We start from the raw sequence: 17,811 nt of genomic DNA, 5'->3' as shown, positions 1-17,811 counted from the left end.
ACCCTCGGACCTCAATGTGTTCCTGGAGAGGTCCTTCTGCAATCTGGTCACTGCCACTGGAAGGACTTGAAACGCTACATCCTATCCATCATCCTTCACACGATAACATCTGTAATTCCTGTTCGCTCCTGCTAGCACATAGGATCGCTCTCATGACATTATTAAATCTCATTGTTTCCTAGCCAGTATTCACAGGAGATTCATGATTTTGATGCACAGTCACTGAGAGGACCTGGGGCACACACTCTCTTTCAGCCTGCACACTGTCCAGCTGAGAAAGGTTTCCTGTGTGCCTCTGCAGGTGTCCACTCTGTAGGAGCACAATGTGCCCCTGGACCTCAGTATGTTCATGGTGAACAGTGACAGCCAATTTGTTCCCTGCTAGACAATCACTTGGAGGACTTGCAGTGCTGCACCCTTTTACATCAGCCTTCACATCAAGCAGTCACGGACACCTGTGTGCTCCTGCTCGGCCCAGCACATCAGTTTGCTCTCATGACATTATCTTCTTAACCAGTACTCACAAGAGATTCAGCTTCCTGTTACGACTCCACTGGGAGGACCTGGAAGACAACGCATTCTCCTTAAGACTGTACATGGTTCATCCAAGCAGATTCTGCTGCATGGCACTAATCACATAATAACACACTTTACACTGCTGGAAGTCATTCTCTTAGAGGCCATCATCCTAAGGCACTTCAGTTTCCTACTACATAGCCATTGGGAAGACCTTATTCATCCCACTCTTCATCAACCTACGTACCATTGTCATGGCCTCCTGCATGCCCATAAACGAGCCCAGCCTGTAGCACTGCCCAACACACTGCTGGACCTCTTGATGCATATCCAGGAGGTCATGTGCTTCCTACTAAGCAGACACTGACAGGATCACTTCGCATCTATCAACCTTCATGGCATCTGATCAGGGACTCATGTTCACTTCTGCAGAGGCCTACAACATAGGCTTGCCCCCAGGACATACTAAGTTTGAAGGTTTTCCTACCCAATACCCAGGTGATACACAACTGTTGGGACGAGCTGGAGGATAGGCCGTGGAGGACAAAGCATTCTCCTTGAGACTGTGTGCCATCCACCCAGCCTTCAAGCATCTGGTCAGGTACTCCTGCATTCTTCTGCAGAGGATCGCTCTCATGACATTGCTAAACCTAAAGGCCTTCCTATCCAAAACTCGGGTGCTAGACAACAATTTGGACTATCTTGAGGTTAGTGCATTCTCTTTGAGACTGTACGCCATCCATCCATGCAGGATCTTCTGCATTCTAGCAACCACACAGCACTGCCCTCCACACTGCTCGAGCTTATTCTTTTCCTGTTGATAATCCTGGGGCACTTCAGCATCCGTCCACACAGTTATTGTGAGGGCCTGGAGTACATACTGTTCTTTCTCAGCCTATATACAGTCCAGGTGATTAGGGATACCAGTGGGTCTCTGCAGAGGTCCAGAAAATGAAAAAAACAAGATGTGCCTGGTCTGAGGCACTGCCAGTTCCTGCTACACAGAAGCTTACAGGAAATGTAGGGCAATGCACTCTCCTTCAGACTATATACACTAATCAGCCAGAAGATTATGACCATCTGCCTAATAGCCGGTATGTCAACCTTTGGCTCGGATAATAGAGGTGATGCATCATGGCATGGAAGCAGTGAGGCACTGGTAGGTCATTGGAGGGAGTTGACACCACATCTGCACACATCAGTCACCTAATTCCCACAAATCCCAAGGAGGCCAGCGATGAGCTCTGACGCCACGTTCAGTGACATTCCAGATGTGTTTGGGCGAGTTGTTGTGCCAGCACATCCATTTGAGCTCACAACTCTGTTCCTCGAACCACTCAACCACACTCTTGGCCTTTTGACATGACGCATAATCTTGTTGAAAATGCCATTGCTGTCAGGAAACATGTTCGTCACAAAGAGATGTACATGGATTAAAACCAATGTATGATACTCCTTGGTCGTCATGGTGTCTTGCACAAGCTCCATTGAACCAATGGATGCCTATATGAACGTTCCCCAGAACATATTGGTTCGCCGCCAGCTGCCAGCTTATCTCTGTCCCACAGTACAGGCACCAAGGAGCTGATCCCCTGGAAGACTCCGATGTGCACTCTCCCATTGGTAAGATGAAGGATTTATCAGGCCATGCTGTGCTCCACAGCTGCGCCAATGTCAAGTACCAATAGTCACGTGTCCATTTCATTTGTAGTTGTCAATGTTGTGGTGTTAACATTGGCACATGCATGAGTTGTCAGCTGTGGAGGCCCATCATTAGGAGTGTTCTGTGAACTGTGTATTTAGAGACACTTGTTCTCTAAGCAGTATTAAAGTCAGATGTTAGTCCTGCCTTTCCTGTTTTTCCCGTCTGCTCGCCTATGATGTTAGACATATGTGATGAGGGCTGGTCGCCAATTTTCAGGAAGTCTGGATACGGTTTCACCTTGTTTTCGCTACATGTTGAAACACTGACTGCAGCACTCCTTGAACACCAGACAAGTCAGGCACTTTCCAAAATGCTCGTGGCGAGCCTCCAGGCCATCACAATCTGTCATCGATCAAACAGACAGATCGCTTGCCTTCCTCATTCTGCACATGGATAGCATACTCATACTCCATGCACAATGTGTGTGTCAGCCTAGCAGTCATCCATCACCAGGAGACGCTGCTATTGCCTCGAGGGGTTTATGTCAATAGTAAATCAGTGATCATTATGTTCTGCCTGATCAATGTTTAATCCATTCAATCAGGGTCTCTTGTTTGCTTACGCAGGGTCTCATCACATAGAGCACCCTCCAAATAGCTAGACCCGTCAGTCTCCATAGCCAGTACCCAGAGGAGACTTTGTTTCCTGCTACATGCTCACTGGAAGGATAATAAATTTTTTATCACCATATAGATCATCTCTCTGATGAACGTCTCGTTTGTGTGTTTGAGAAGCCTAACATCATCACTGTCCATTCTGCAGAAGTTTAAGTTCTTCCTGTCCAAAATTTGGAGTGTTTCCCTGTACTACAACAGGTCTTTCGGGACGACATGGCATACAATGCATTCTCCACTGGGTTACATAACATCCAGTTAATCAATCTTGAGATGCTTAGGCCTACAATAACAAACACTGATGCTGGTCAGAGCCTTCCTGGCCAGTGGCCGAAGGTACATCCACTTCCTGCTGTGCAGCTGCTGGAATAGGCCTGGCAGTCAATGTACTCTCTATCAGACAGTACACCATCCAGTTGATCAGGGCCTCATGTATGTCTTCTGCCTATGAAGGAACCCAGTGTAAACTGTCCATGCAGGTGCAGTCTTTTGCATACCTCTACAAGAGCCCATTGCACACCACCACACTCCACACTACTGTAACTCAGGGTCTTCCTGGCCGAAATCCTGAAGCGCTTCCACTTCCTGCCACACTGGTGCTAAGATTATCTGGAGCGTAACGCCCACTCAGTGTCCTACACACTAGACAATCAGGGCTTCCTTCATGTCTCTGGAGGATCCCAGCATATACTACCACCATTCGCACGGATGGAGCTGAAGGTCTTGCTGGTCATTATCAGGAGGTGCTTCTGCTTTCTGCTGCAGAGCAGCTAGAATGATGTAGGGGACAGTGCACCGCCTGCTAGCCTCCACACTGTCCACCACATGTCTCTGCAGGTGCCCCCAACAGACAGCACATATGACTGCTGTCCACACCGATGGGCAACAAGCTGCAGCTTATCTGATGAGTGGTTTCTGACGAGCACTTCGAATTGAGATTTCTCTATTAACATGTACATACTGATCTATATATGCAATAATTTGTTGATACTCCAATTTTATTGTGTAAAATATCGCTTCTGTTGTTAATGTTTGTCTTCTGACAAAGTGTAGAACTGTTTCTCTTACTGATGTGTATGGGTATTGTCTAGGTTGTAATTACTAAGATAATCTGGAAGCATTATTCTCTACGAAAAGTAATGCTATGGCTAATTAGGGATATATTTTATCTATGTAATATTTTGTCAATGTTGATGAAACTTTGCTGGTGAAACAAGTTAATATGCATTGCTGTGTCAGGAAGAGGACGTGAGAATATATACAGAGCGCTATGTGGATATTATAATATGACCGTTTTGAGTATTTTGCTAAGTGAAAGCGTTGTGGAGGCTGTGGTATAGTAATTTTCTATGCTGCATTATAATGCAAATGGAAGTTACTGCTGTTTTAAATTCAACTATTATTAAAAGACTGTGCTCGTACATTTGAGCTGTGTGGGAGATGCAGTTTTGATAAGAGGGAATTCTCAATAAGAAATGTGTGAACTGTATTAATTAAATGCTGAAACTATAATTTTGTTTCTCAGAGATTTTAAGCAATCAACTTCTCTGTTAGCATTAGAATGAAGTTCAGGCAGACAGTATCTGACCGATTGTATGGGCCATTCGCGCATTTTACACTTTGTGTGTGTGTGTGTGTGTGTGTGTGTGTGTGTGTGTGTGTGTGTGTGAACTAAAATAAATGTACGCAATCTGATAAAATAAACCTGGAAATGGTGTGTGCTGTTGACAGTATTATCCGTGTTTTGTCCTAATTAAACATCAAACTCCACTCCCGAAACTGTCGATCAGTGGACAGCCAGTGGAGAACTTCAGCACCTTAAATTTTAATTTTATGCTTTCTGACATGAAACTTTGGAGTACAGTCATTACCAAGATGGTCCGTTGGGTCTTGGTGTACCGGCGGTCGCAAATTTTATTGCAGCATCAGCGAGGCCACACTGTCCTGATGGTATGTCACAACAAAATTGGTTCAAATGGCTCTGAGCACTATGGGACTTAACTTCTAAGGTCATCAGTCCCCTACAGCTTAGAACTACTTAAACTTAACTAACCTAAGGACATCACACACATCCATGCCCGAAGCAGGATTCGAACCTGCGACCGTAACGGTCGCGCGGTTCCAGACTGTAGCGCCTAGAACCGCTCGGCCACATCGGCCGGCATGTCACAACAAGTTTAAATTTCAGAGAGTGGCTATACATCCTCCATGTCTGAAGCAAATCGATTTCCCGTCCGCGACTTTTTCTGTGGTCTGTGTGTGCTTTGTCACACATCTATGAACCTATAACTACGTGCAAATAGCTCATGGTAATTTTATTTTTTCTCAAAAAACAGTAAACATCAGCGATTTCTGTGTAAAAATAGCAGCTATAAGTAAAATGATAATCGAAAAACTGCAAGACGACTCAAAACATGTTCGTCTATTCACGACAACTTCCCGCTACTGGCAAATTGGAAATAAATCTATGCAATTTCAGTAGTTACCACATGAAGATTATGTAGTAATCTTCCAAACGATGTAAAGGTTAGCTAACAGAAACGGTGATTATCATAGAAATTTTGTACTTTTGTTTGTATTTTAATTAGAAAACCAGACCACTATCAATGATAGTATCTTGGAAAAAATATGTATTATAAGTAATTAGCACAAGAAGTGAATTTATAATAATAATGACTTACAAGACAAACAAGTAAATCATTGTCGTTGCATTTTACAATGCTTTACTGATATCTCATTTCTACAATGTTTACTTCGGCATTTCATTTCTACAATATTTTCAATGACGTTCTCGTTCTACTTTTGTAATTTTTTCTCTAACCTTTAAAAAAATTGGTATGTAGTCGTCTTGCGACTTTAACTGGCAACTCAAAAGATTTAGATGCACATAAACGATTTATTCTGCAGATAAAATAGTGTTTGAGGTGACATTTTTGTTACACACAACGCGCTTTCTTCCCAAATTCATTTGCTGTAAAAATATGGCCACTGTTTATAAATAACGAAATTCTCAGTATTTGCAATGAACTGTTCTTGGATGAGGTAATTTCACAAACTTTCGTAAGTAGCTATACGCACTAGCAGAATAAAAACACGGGGCCAGAGCCAATTTCCTTATCTTCTGAGAATATTGAGTTACTTTACCACTAGCTTGAAGTTTCAAAATGTCCTGTTTGTAATTATTTGGATTCTGTCATGATTAGGCATGTCAATGTAAGGATTTACTATGTCCATTGAGGCAGATAAGCATGCACTACAGTTCGTGCAACTTTGAAATCTTCCATAAGACAACAGTTACTCTCAATTGAGAAATTCTTTTCCTAATTAAAAACATTTCTGAGAACGATTTTAGCTTCCTGCTGATAAAATACGGTGGACTATTTCTTGAGTTAACAATAAATCATGCAGGAGAATTAGGCTTATGAATGTAGACCATTTGAAAATGGGCACGAGCCTGAAACCAGTCACATGTTAAATAATGTCATTTTCTATTGTGTCCGGTAGCAGTTGTTATTCTACACACAGTATAATATGTTCACATTATCTTGAGACTGTCTGAGTTCAAGTATGTTGTATACTTTTTGATAAATTGAAAATTTATATAATTTTGCTTGTTCACATGGGTTTGTGATCAAGAAATGTCCACCATAATTGCTCAGATAGTTTACATGTGAAAAATGTGAAAAAATTTTACAATTTAAACTCTGAATATATCTTATCATAGTAATAGTGTGTGTAATAGGCTAAAATGTAATGTATAAAAACTGAATAAAAACATTGTGTGAAAATTTAGAAATATTAAAATTTCAACTACTGTGATGTACTGGTACTATATGAAAATACACACATAAAACAAAGTTTTGCATCACCCCGGTTCCCAGAACTCCTGAAGATAGACTTCACTGTGGGTATTGCATCACAGACACAGTACCTTTGACTGTTCAGAGATGCCACTAAACCCGCCCAAAGATGTAAACAGCCATGTATAAGCAGCGCGTATTAGATGGAGAGGGTCTGACAGCCAGTCAGCTCCAGTCATTCCACCAGGAAGGATGTACACAGCTAGTGTTGTCTGTAGTTCAATCATTTCAAGACGGTCAATACCGCGGTTCAATAGAGTTTGCATTGTCACTTTGTGCAGGAAGGGCTCTCAACAAGGGAAGTGTCCAGGCGATGTTGTTCGGACATGGAGGTGATACAAGGACACAGGAACTGCCTATGACATGCCGCCTCCAGCCAGTCCAAGGACTACTATACAGTGGCTGACCGGATTATGGCTCAGAGGAATCCTGACAGCAATGCCATCATTTTGAAATAAGATGTCGTATTACGACTCAAACTGTGCGCAATTGGCTGCATGATGCTCAACTTCACTCCCGACGTAAATGGCGATGTCCATCTTTGGAACCACGACACCATCAGCGCAGTACAGATGGGCCCAACAACATGTCGAATGGACGACTCAGGACTGGCATCACGTTCTTTTCACCAAGGAGTGTCGCATATGCCTTCAACCAGACAAACGTCACAGACATGTTTAGAGGCAACTCGTTCAGGCTGATCGCCTTAGACACACTGTCCAGGAATTGCAACAAGGTGGAGCTTCCCTGTTGGTTTGGAGGGGGGGGGGGCGGCATTATGTGGGGCCGACGTATGCCGCAACCATATCGGCAGCATATTGGGGAGGCATTCGTCTTCATGGACGACTATTCGCACCCCGATCGTGCCCGTCTTGTGAATGACTTCCTTCAGGGTAAAGACATCGCTCGACTAGAGTGGCCAGTATGTTCTGCAGACATCAACCCTATCGAGCATGCGTGGGATAGATTGGAAAGGGCTGTTTTTGGACGATGTGACCCACCAACCACTCTGAGTGTTCTACGCCAAATCGTCATTGAGGAGTGGGACCATCTGGACCAACAGTGCCTTGATGAACTTGTGGACAGTATGCCATGGCGAATACAGGCATTCATCAATGCAAGACGACGTGCTTTTGGGACATGCAATGTGTGGTTTTCATGAGCAATAAAAAGGGCAGAAAAGATGTTTATGTCGATCTCTATTCCAATTTTCTGTACCAGTTCCAGAACTCTCGGAACCGGGGTGATGCAACACTTTTTTTTATGTGTGTGTATAAAAAATTATAATAAGTATTACACTCATGTTCAGACGAAGCAGAGCACCTTGAATGAATAGAGACAGGATCATCATATTTACACGCCATGTGCGTTAGTATGTTCTGCAGAAATGATATACATTTGAACCATGTTGGCCCGCAGGTTGAAGGTCAATATCGATATTGCAGCCCAACGTCACCTACTGGTAAAATGTTCCTCCGACTCATCGCTATAAACCTAATATAATGGATCTGTGTGACATGAGCAGACATGCAGGAGACCTCGCAGATGTATGCGCGAACCGTACTGTCAAATCAGTGAGTTTGAAAGAAAACGCATTATTGGCATGAGAGAATGTGATGCATCCATCGGGAAATTGCTGGTCGTATGGGACGAAGTGTTTTGTCAGTGAAACAGTTGTGTGCAGTATGGTTCACGGAAAGCCGTAGAACACGACGGGTCAGGTCGCATCACCCAGACCATTCCCCAAGTTGATGGGCACCTCATCTGAGTGGCACTGCAGGACAGATCTGCGTCCTTCTCGGCTCTGGGACAACAGTGGAGCACTGTAGCACTTCGTACACTATCAGGGCTGAGAGTCCGTCGCCATTTATTATGGCAAGGTTTACGTAAGCGTCGTCCATTTAGCCACTTGCCTTTTACGAATGTGCAGAAACATGCTAGACGGTAATGGGTTATGGAACGACGTGAGGACAGGAATGGCATCAGAGTTTTCATAGGAACCCAGGTTCCGCTTGTGTGAAAACGATGGCAGCATTATGGTTCACCATAGACGGGAGGAGTGGTGTCACAGTCACTGCATTCACACAAGACATTCAGCGCCAACTGAAGACCCTAGGGTGTAGGGTGCTACTGGGTACAGCCACAGATCACAGGTAGTGCATGTCCAGGACGCTGTGACCAGTGTGACGTACGTGAATGACGTCCTGCCACCTGTAGCCCTGCCCTCTCTGCTCATCACCTCAGACTCCACGCTTCAGCAATATGATGCAAAGCTCCATGTTGCTGCACAAACATGTACCTTCTAGGTGTCACAGTGTGTGACCCGCCAGATCACCAGACTTGTCGCCTATCGAAAAGGAGTGGGATATGGTGAAACGACTGGTTCAGTCGTTGTGATCCAACGACAACCACTAGAGATGAACTTTGGAGCCAAATGAAGGCAGCATGGGTGGCTATACCAGAGGAAGCCATTTGCACCTTGTACACATTGATGTCATCGCGGACAGAACAAGTTATCAGCGCCCATGGCGGGCCCAGCGCCTACTAAGCAACAGGACACATGCTCAACTGAGGTGACTGAAATGCTAATCATTTCTTCAGATCATACTAATGCACATGTCCTGTGAATATGAATGTCTTATCTCTAGTCGTTAAAGGTGCTCTGTTTCTTCTAAACATGTGTGTGGATCTACAGGATTCCCTTTGTAATATGTTGCTCATGCTTCATGCGAGGAATGTCACACAACATTAGCAGAGTTGACTTCTGTTGTCTCTCTTAGCAGGTTCGCTTGAGATACAAGAAGACGTATATATCTCTCTCACACACTAGCCTCCCCAAGATTTCTCTTTCTGAGGCCAGTAGCAGCACTGACACACTTAGTATATATCTCACATGCGTGTTTGTTTTACTAATGATGAAGCTCATGTACTTATTCGTTTCTGAACATGGGGAAAAATGTTGAAACTTAGAGAGTCAAACTTGTTCCCACAGGTGTCAGCTACCAGAGGTGTCAAACACTGGGAGTGAGGAGGTGTCAGCTGCATTAAGTGTGTTTCTGGGGAAAGCAGTCCTGCTTTCATTCCCTCTGTAATATAATGTTGTCATTTCTCTAAAATAAGCATTACAGGGAGATAGAGAGAGAAAGAGAGAAAGAGATGATAAATATACTGTGGTGTATAAATCAGAGAGATGTGAAAATATTGTGTATAACCTTTTGATTTATTTGTGTGTAAATGAGATAGAATTTAATGATGAGGCAGTACAGCATTCACAGAGACTAGCGTTGTGCAGTGTGTGTGTGTGTGTGTGTGTGTGTGTGTGTGTGTGTGTGTGTGTGTGTGTGTATGTGCAGTAAAGCTATGGAATAAAGATGCACTTTTACTGGGTTACGTTTACTGAGTTACTTTGCCAGATAGAGCGAGGTAACATGTAAAAGCAGTACTGTATTTGACATATGAAAACACAGAAAAACATTAACACCGATGTGTGCGTGTGTGAGCGCTTGCGCGCGTTTGTGTGTGTGTGTGTGGGTGGGTGGATGGGTGGGTGGGTGGGTGGGTATGTGGGTGTGTTTGTGTGTTTGTATGTGTGTGATGGCGCCGATTTATACAATTCAAAAGCAAATCTCTTTGATCTTAGCGTCAGTTTTACTTACTTCACACGAAGCTTACATAATTTGACAGTAGCTGTTCTGATTGTCTGCCTCACTTTAATATCCAGTAAAATACTACCTTGTTATTGGCTGTCTCATTTTAGCGCCCCCGAAAATGTAAGGAATTCACTGGCTTTGGAGTAGAAGGGTCGTGCTTGAGGGTCCGACTTGCTGACGTTTTCTCTGTAATAAATCGGTCAGGACGGCCATAGCTATACTAGTTACGGCACAACTTGATTGAAAGGATATAGACCTTGAAATTATGTATCCTGAGGCATCTAGGAATCATAAAGTTGCTTGTGGAAGATAGTGTTTGAATCGGGTGGGGGGGGGGGGAGGGATGGGGGGGGGGGTGAAGAGTAGATCGAGGCTTGAGCACGACAAACCGGTTAAAATAAACGCAGCTTTACGCACAGAATAAATTAGGTAGCAGAGCTGGACGAAACTAGTCTTCGGACGGAAGACCAAAAAAAAAAAAGAAAACTGTTACATAAAAAAGAAATACTTGAATTTTCAAAGATTAAGTTTTTTCAATACTTCTTGTATATATTAATCACAAAACTTCTTCCTTTCTTGTTATTCAAATTTGGATTAATCAGTTTAATTGGCTGGGAACAATGTTAAGTATCACACTTACAGAGATTTTGGAATCATTTTCTCGTAATGATAATACATCCAGTCAATAGTCAAAATAATTATTAATAACATGATGATTTTGTGGACTACGTGATGACAACTGCACAAACAGAATTCTAGTGTTTCTCTACGCATAACTCGAGGTATGCGAGATCAGCGCACCTATTTTGTGTTTAGAATTGGGCGTGAACACACTCAGTCGCACACTTTGGTTCAGCAACATGGAGGATTTAAATGACAATTAATTGAAACGCTCAGCTGCCGACAGGTGTTATTGATATACCTCGATGGGGACAGCTAAAAATGTGTGCCCCGACCGGGACTCGAACCCGGGATCTCCTGCTTACATGGCAGACGCTCTATCCAACTTTTTTTTTCATTTTGTTATCTTTACTTCGTTGGTTGCATCTCCTCGGGGCGGACGTCGTAAGACATCCATTTAAGTTCGTTGTTGATCTTTTAACATTTTAAATGTTCGGATAATAATTTGCCGTCTCTTTAATCTAAGAATAGATGATGAATGCAGCTAGCCGCTATCTCTGTGTAATGTCTTGTCTGTATAGACGTGTGTCTGTTGTCTGTAAGATCCCTTCACCTTCACACATAAGTCTACACAGTAAAGTAAGGCCCTCCCAGTTCTTGGCTGATCCGCGATAAGACAGGCGAAAAATTAGACTAATGGAGGATTATTAGTATTACCTCTATTTTCATTCGCTCTCTCTCTCTTTCTCTCCTTTATCTATGTATAGTTTTTAATATAAGATTTCATTACGTGATAAAAAGAATCAGCCAAATAGAGTCTTTGGTGGAGTCCTTCGTCTTGGTAATAAGCGGCTGGCTTGCTGTAAGAGATCTTTACATTTATTATTACTGTTAAACACTGCAGTCAGTCGGGAGAATCAATCGTTTGGACAATTTGTTCCTTTTAAGAAATATTGCAAATTCCAGATGTGTACGAAGCCTTTTTGAACGATTTAACACAGACTCAGTGATTGCAGGCTCTCTTCGACACAGCTGAAACTTCCCCACTAATTACAGGGCCAACGTGATCAACAAATGATTCAGAAAAAAACTCATTCGTTCATTCACTCCAGAACAAAAAAGTCACAAACCTTATTTATGGAGGAAATCGTGTATTAAATCCATCTCCATTACATGTCCAGATCTCCGGTGATTCCACGCCTTAATTATTTTCCTTTTACAATCTCTGTCTCTTCAAAACAGACCGCCAACGGCACAAATGTTAATTGGCTCGCTTTAGCGAGAAGAAAAGCAGAATATGTATCTCTCAGAAACACGTCAATCCCTCAACACATACTCCAGAAGCTGTCCTAGTTACCACGCTAACAACCATGGAGAATGCATATATGCATCTCTGTTATTTCAAAGAATAAACGCACTAGAAAATACTTTGGCGTCGACGAGCTGTCGCCGCATATATTACGAGAAAATCAGATCAGATAACTTTTCCAAAGTGAATGAATGTGGATGGTTTGATTGAAAATTATTAATTGGTGCGTGGTAGAGGGTATTTGCTGTGGGGACATTACAATGCCCCTCGCAGCGAGCGAAGTTTGTGAGCCTAATTTTGATTTACCGAACACACTTCGCGAGCTATCTATTAGTGTGGGTAACCCGGAAGTGATGAGTGTCAGTCCTCCGACTGAAAAAAGAGTAATTATGTTTAAGACAGACGAAGAAAAGAAACATTGAAAACAGAAGAAATGAAGAGACGGGTACCGCGGCTGTATTGCTTTTACGTTCATCAAGGTGTTATGTCTGCTGTGCACAACCAAGGAAGATGATCTTTCATGAAACTACTATCAGGGTCTACCCATTCGGGAACTTAATTAAGCAGGGAAACCTTGGAAAACCTCTTAAGCCTAGACCCCCAGCCTACGGTACATAGAAGATAGGGAAGCCTACAGAAGAAAAAATAATAATTTTGAAATTGATCTCTAAAGGAAAGATAGGGATAGAAAAAATTTACAATCAATAACTCGAGATTTTTTTTTATTTTTTTTATTTTTTACAATTTTGTTCCCAGGACAATATCTTGCGGTGCTGAAACTCCCCCGGATCTTGCATGTCCCTGACGTCCACATTTGCAGTCGGACTTCTACGCGGCCCACAATGGGAAGAGTAGAAGGGACAGGGATACCAGATTTTACATGCAACATTCATTCCAAAAGAATTAGCAATCACCGAAAGGGAAACTCTTCCTGTAAAAGAACTGGTTAGGTTGCACCGTCCAAGATTCTCCTTTTTGAAAACAAAATGCATCCTTTTTCTTACGATGTACTGCAAGGAATTTAGCTACTGACTTAAGGTCTCCATTTATCCATTGACTAATGCTGTTGCCGAAAACATCATAATATTTACTCTAGTTTGAATTTTCTTTTGGACTTCACATCACCACTTGTGCTTATAAGTCCAAAAATTCTGACACATTTTCTGTCAATGATTTATTCTTCGTAATTTAAAGGATTCATGCAACTTGCAGTAGATTTTGGATTCAAATCATCGAATAATGGAAAGTGTGGTTCATTTTATACAAAGACATAATCCATCATTTCCTTGAAAAGTCATCTCATTTATCTATACTCATAAAAACTTTATCCTAAATACATATATTTCTCCGCTTGATTGCTGTAATGTAAAAGTTATTAGTAGTGAGGAATGTAGATTCACTTCTTTCATTTATTCTCTGATTCATCCGGCATTCATACATGCACATATATGGAAATGGATTTTCAAACGAAATTCCAAAGTGAACAAGACCCATTAAATAACTACTAATTCTATGAATATTAATTTCTTTTGACATTCAACAATAAATCAAGAACTCTTAACCTCTAATTATGACACTTTTTTGAAGTTCAACATCAATCAGTTTCCCTCGCGTTTGATTCGAGTCTCTTACAAAGCATATCTGTGTCGTCTATATCGATTCTAAATCTCGCGCCGACGTCAATTGTTTTGCGCGGGAAATTATCTTTGCGGCGTTAACCGTCACTCATGATTCACTACTTAACCGCAAAACTTCACTTCACACGTTTACACATCTAAGCGTGCACTTGAAATTACATATGAACATTCACTGGGAACCTCTTTTGATTATGCAGCGTCATTTTCGGGAAATATTTCTTTCTTCTTGAAGGTCATTCAGATCCTTTATACTTCTTGATGACATTAGCAAGGCTAAAGTTCTATGTTTACCCAAACACAGGTGAAGCCTATCTCCACTATCTTCTTTGCAGCACTCGATAGTTATAGTTATTCACTATTTCTACAATCTGTGTCACTCATTAATTATTTCAATTTAAAGTTTTCTAACACTAAACACACACAGTTTATTGTTATGTTTTTACGAGCGTTCATCTCTGTCACTCGCAACACCATTCATCCCTATCTTCTAATCTTCATTAAATTTTTTCAAGTCGTTATGGTAAAATAACCCTTTAATTTTGTTAGATCCCGGGTATGCTAACAGATAAGCACCAGGGTTCGGAATTTGTAGAATGATGTATGGGGCAGTATGTAACAAACTCCCATTTCTTTATACTCTTCTTTATTAAGGATGATTTGGTATGTCTTTTGACTAGTACCTTCTCTCCGACGTGGTACGCCTGTACCCTCTTGATTAATTTGTCATATTGTTGTTTTCTCTGATCAGCCTTTTGCGTCATATTTATTATGGCTTGTCATTTTTTCTTCCCAAGGCATCTCAGTTTCCTGAGTTTTGGGCATATGTTCAGTCCAGAAGTTTTCTTCTTTTGCCTCGAACATCAATTCATGAAGTGTATAACCAGTGGAGGAGTGGGGCATGTTGTTGTATATCTGCTCAAATTCTTCCACATAATTTGCCCACGCAGTCTGCTTATTATGGCAATAGGTCCTCATAAAGCGATTGAACTCTCTAAAAATTCTCTCAACCAAATTGCCTTGTGGGTGGTAAAATGATGTTAGTATGTGTTTCACACCGACTTGAGACCCTGTTTCCATCGGAGTCTCGTGAATATCTTAGCATTGTCTGGTATTATCGCCTTAGGTATACCAACATGTGGAAGATAATCCCTTGTCAATCTTATTGCTATTACTTTAGCTGTAGCCGCCTTTATCGGGTATAGCTTTATGTATTTCGTACACACATCAAGAAATGTCAACACATATCTAACACCTCCTCTTGAAGTAGGTAACGGTCCACACAGATCGCACGGAATTAATTCTTTTGGTTCTCGGACTAATATAGAGCATAATGGGTGCTTACTCCCTTTTGAATTCGGCTTTGCTTTTTGACAGATTATGCATTTCTTCAAGACCTCATTGCACTCTGTGCTTTATGTTGGGAAAATAACAGTACACACTTATCTTGTCTGCACATTTTGTCGCACCGAAGTGTCCCCAGGTTAAATGGGTGAACCATACGAGTTTCTCTATTTGCGCCTCAGGTATACAAACACACCAAAGTACTTTGCTTGGTCTTCCACAGCTGAAAAATAATACGCCATTTACCAGCTTGAAATAATTTGCCATCTGATCCGAAGGTTGCTGTTGTAACCTTTGAATGACACTTCCCCATTGAGCATTTCTTTTCTGTAACTGTGCCATATGCGCACACAAATTGACGTAGTACGTCTTATATGGATTTTCCTGCAGCAGCAATACAGGGAATTCTGGGTTATTATTTACTTCGATCTCTTTAGTCAAACCCTGTGGTGACCTTGATAGAGCGTCAGCAATAATGTTTCGCTGCCCTGAGACATGCACGATCTTAAATTGGTATTGTTGCAGAGCGAGAGTCCATCTAGCCAGTCTGGGATGTAACAGTTTACACATTTGTAAACACATTAATGATTGATGATCGCAATATACGACAGTCTTTGACCCATATAGATAATAATGAAATTTTTTAAATCCCCAGATGACCGCAAGAGCCTCTAATTCTGTCGTCGTGTAAGATCGTTCACAGTTGGACAAAACACGACTAGCAAACGCAATAGGACAGAAGGTGAGTTGTCCATTTATCTTGCGTACTTGGAAAAGGCACGCTCCAATACCCACATTTGAAGAATCTGTTGACAAGTAAAATTCATCTTGCATGTACGGATGGTACAAAAGCGGTGCATTTACTAATTGCTTCTTTATCTTTTCGAATGCTTCTTGACACTCTAATGTTCAGAGCCAGAGCACATCCTTCTTCAACAGACTATTTAGAGCTGCTGCGTTCATCGCCTGATTTGTTATGAATCTTCTAAAAAATGAGGCAAGGCCCATAAACCCTTTTAATTGCCTCCTATTCCTGGGTGTTGGAAACTTACTAATTGCAATTAGCTTCTCCTTGGTTGGTAAAATTCCCTTTGCGTCAATTACATGCCTCAGGAACTTCATTCTGTTTACTGCAGGGACCGATGACCTATGCAGTTTGGTTCCTTTAATCCTCAACCCAACCAACCAACCTGTTTACTGCAAAATGGGATTTCTGTAGGTTAGCAGTTATTCCCGTGGTTTTTAACACGTCCAACACTCGGTTCAGTAAGGTAATATGCTCCTCCCAAGTTTTCGATGCAATGAGCAAATCATCAACAGACACTGTTATCCTGCTTCTGAGTTCTGGGCCTAGTGCATAATCTAGAGCTGCTATAAAGATTCCAGCACTAATGTTGAGTCCGAAAGGAACTACGGTAAATTGGTAACTTCTTCCAGAATAAATGAAAGCCGTATACTTCCTTGATGACTCATCCAGCTTGACCTGCCAATAAGAGCTCCGCAAATCAATACTCGTCAAATATTTGACATCCTGGAACCGTTGCATAAGTTCATCTATGTTTTCCGGATGTGTTCTCACTGGAATTATGATTTTATTTATTCCCCTGGCGTCGAGTACCAGTCTAACAGTCCCATTTGCTTTTGGCACCACTAACAATGGGGAGCAGTACGGGCTTGTAGAGGGTTCGATCAAACCCCATTTCAACATGCGATCTATTTCCTTTTGAACTTGAGCCTTTAACCTCCAGGGAACAGGATAGAAAGTTCTACAATACGTTTCGTGCGGCTTAACGTAGAGATGGCATACGTATCCCTTAATAACTCCTGGCCTTTCATCAAAAACGTTTTCATACGTTAATAATAATTTATTGAGCTGCTTCTTCTGATCTTCGATAATGCAGTCGGATTCATTTAACTTTTCAAACACTAATTGACTGAAATCTTCTTTGACTTGGAACTCATTAATTACGTGCTTTTTAGAATTTTGGGCCGTCCTGATTACTTGCATACTGATCCCACAATTATATTTTCTCATAAGGCTTTTTTTTCAACAACTCCAACTCAATTTCTTGTTTATTAACATTCAACCAAATTTTTCCTGTTTTGTAACCTATTCTGCATCCATATTGACGTAGGTTGTCGACTCCGATAATGCAATCTACCACCAAATTTTTCACAACAAGTGGTCCCAGCGGAGGTTCGAGTCCTCCCGCGGGCATGGGTGTGTGTGGTTGTACTTAGGATAATTTAGGTTACGTAGTGTGTAGGCTTAGGGACTGATGACCTTAGCAGTTAAGTCCCATAAGATTTCACACACATTTCACAACAAGGAATGTGCTTAATATTGCTACATTTACGAATTCCACACCAAGTAGTGACTGCACCTTTACATTAGCCGATCGAGGCCCAACGGCGGCTATTATTCTGAAATTTTGAACTGGAACGACTGGTACTCGTCTTATATTTCTGATCCTGTTGAATAGTGCCTCCGAAATAACATTTGTGGTTGCAGCTGTGTCTAAAACCGCCACTATAGTTACGGTCTCCATAATGACTTG

General features: G+C 41.8%; 1 long non-coding RNA gene across 1 annotated transcript in view; it reads left to right on the top strand.

The window, feature by feature from the left end:
• Positions 1-733: 733 nt before the first annotated feature.
• The window catches only part of LOC126424544 (uncharacterized), a 227,052-nt gene continuing 209,974 nt past the window's right edge, over positions 734-17,811 (top strand). Inside the window, exon 1 of the long non-coding RNA XR_007576191.1 lies at positions 734-853. This is a non-coding gene — a long non-coding RNA (uncharacterized LOC126424544). The remainder of the gene's footprint in view (positions 854-17,811) is intronic.

This window comes from Schistocerca serialis, chromosome 10 (assembly GCF_023864345.2).
Source record: "Schistocerca serialis cubense isolate TAMUIC-IGC-003099 chromosome 10, iqSchSeri2.2, whole genome shotgun sequence".
NCBI classification, from domain to species: Eukaryota; Metazoa; Arthropoda; class Insecta; order Orthoptera; family Acrididae; genus Schistocerca; species Schistocerca serialis.
Note: the sequence above shows the minus strand (reverse complement) of the source record. Positions and strands in the feature narration are given on the sequence as shown.